Source organism: Triticum dicoccoides, chromosome 2B (assembly GCF_002162155.2).
Source record: "Triticum dicoccoides isolate Atlit2015 ecotype Zavitan chromosome 2B, WEW_v2.0, whole genome shotgun sequence".
Classification (NCBI taxonomy): Eukaryota; Viridiplantae; Streptophyta; class Magnoliopsida; order Poales; family Poaceae; genus Triticum; species Triticum dicoccoides.
In genome coordinates this window covers 41,332,312-41,333,943 of record NC_041383.1, presented here as the reverse complement: position 1 = coordinate 41,333,943, position 1,632 = coordinate 41,332,312, and positions in this window count along the sequence as shown.

Below are 1,632 nucleotides of genomic sequence, written 5' to 3'. Positions count from 1 at the left end.
TGTTAGATGAATTAGATATATAAATGTTAGATGAATGTTTTTTTAGTTTTTTTATACATTTAGTTATAGAAATGTTAGATGAATTTTAGATATATAAATGTTAATTAGATGAATTTTGACATTTTTTCGCTAGATGATTAGATGTATATTGAAAAAAGTTTGAATGTTGCATATTTCACGATGCAACATTTGATCCAATGTAAATAGATGTAAGGATTTTGACATATGTGAAAGTTTGATCATATATATGTCAAAATTTGAATTTTGACATATGCAACATTTGATCATATGTCAGACTTTTGATCAAATATGTCAAAATTTGATCCAGTGAAATATGATCAAATATGCAACATTTGCTCATATGTCAAAGTTTGAATTCTGACATAGATGCAAGAATGACATAGATGTTCATTTGAGAGGAAGTTTGAATTTTGACAATGTAACTAGAATTTTGACATTTGATCCAATGTATAGCAATTAGTATTTGCAAAAATTGCATATTTTAATGTTGTATTTGCAATTAATTAGTATATATATGTATCTATAGTACAATAAATTCTCTTAGTCCTTTAGTAAGGGATTTATCAAGAATACCCCCATTATGGATGTGCACAAGTTGATCCATTTTTTTACTGATTATATATATATATATATATATATATATATATATATATATATATTGGAACGGAGTTACTCATAGAATAATTCGCTTTTTGGTACAAACTTCAGCAAAGGCCTTCCAAATAGCGATATTTGCAAGGCTCTTGCTGAACTTCATACGAAAAAGCTAATTATCCTATCCGGGTCCATTCCAAAACAATTTGGAGAGCTTCGTACCATCATGCGCCTGTTACTTCTGGCTCATGACAAAGCCATGGTTTTCTTGAATCCTTTGACACTAGACAACATGACATATAGAAGGGTAGATGAGATCAGGAAAAATTTGGACCATTTTATGCACATCCAGAATGATGCCATTTTGTTAAATCCCTTAAAGGTTAAGAGAATCCGTTATGGTTCTAAATCATGTTCCTAGCTAGCCAGGGACTGAAGGGTTCCTCGTATATTAAGAAATCACAATCCAAACATTTAAAAAATGTTACATACGTATAGAATTTGTTCTCGACGTAAATGATGCTCGGCCCACATCCTCGTCATTGACCCGTTCGTGATGATGTTCTACTTCAGAGGTGCCATGTCCAGGACTGGGCTCCGCCGCGCTGGGACTGGGAGGTGCTACCTTCAGGGGCACACATCTTGGTGCGGAACCCGGGTCCCGTCGTCGACCCACTAGTAGAAAACCACCCATTAGTCCCGGTTCGTAAGGGCCTTTAGTCCCGGTTCATGAACCGGGACTAATGGATCGTTACTAATACCTCCACCCATTAGTCCCGGTTCAAACCAGAACCGGGACCAATGTGCCTCCACGTGGCCCTGTGCGCCCACCCCAGTCAGGGGGCCTTTGGTCCCAGTTGGTGGCTCCAACCGGGACCAAAAGTCAATTTTTTTAAAAGTGGCTGCTTTAGGGGTTGTTTTTAGGTTGTTATTATAGCTAGCTAATAGAGAGAAGTGTCCTCTCTTATATCTTCGTCCTTGGTTTATCAACGCTGCTGCTATGTTCATTGCACCCGC